We start from the raw sequence: 445 nt of genomic DNA on the forward strand, positions 1-445 counted from the left end.
GGTCCATGGGAGATCCAAATGTGGGGTCATCAGCATGTTGGTGGTATTTAAAGGCAGGAGGCTGGCCTCACTCGGGATGTACTCGGAGGGGAGGTCTGGGGCCTGAGCCCCGAGCAATCTGGGGTTGCCAGTCTGAGTCTGGGGGAGCAAGAGGCTCCGCAAGGAGCCTTAAGAACAGCAGAGGTGGGAGGAACCCAGGGGCGCTTGCCCTCCAGGGTGGCTGTGCTCCCCCTCACAGTTCTCAGCAGTCCCCGCAGCCACGGCCCGTCTGAGTGAAGAAGTATGTCCCCCCAGCACTGTAGCCTTAGACAGTCTGTCCCATGGGAACTCCAGAGCAGCCACTGGGCGTGGCCACACGAGGCACCTACACCAGCTGGGTCTGGCAGCAGGCGCCCCGAGGAACCTTGCTCCCTTCCTGCCGGCAGGATGGGAGCAAGGTTCCTCG

The sequence above is a fragment of the Bison bison genome, unplaced genomic scaffold (genome assembly GCF_000754665.1).
Source record: "Bison bison bison isolate TAMUID 2011002044 unplaced genomic scaffold, Bison_UMD1.0 scf7180017860501, whole genome shotgun sequence".
NCBI lineage: Eukaryota > Metazoa > Chordata > Mammalia > Artiodactyla > Bovidae > Bison > Bison bison.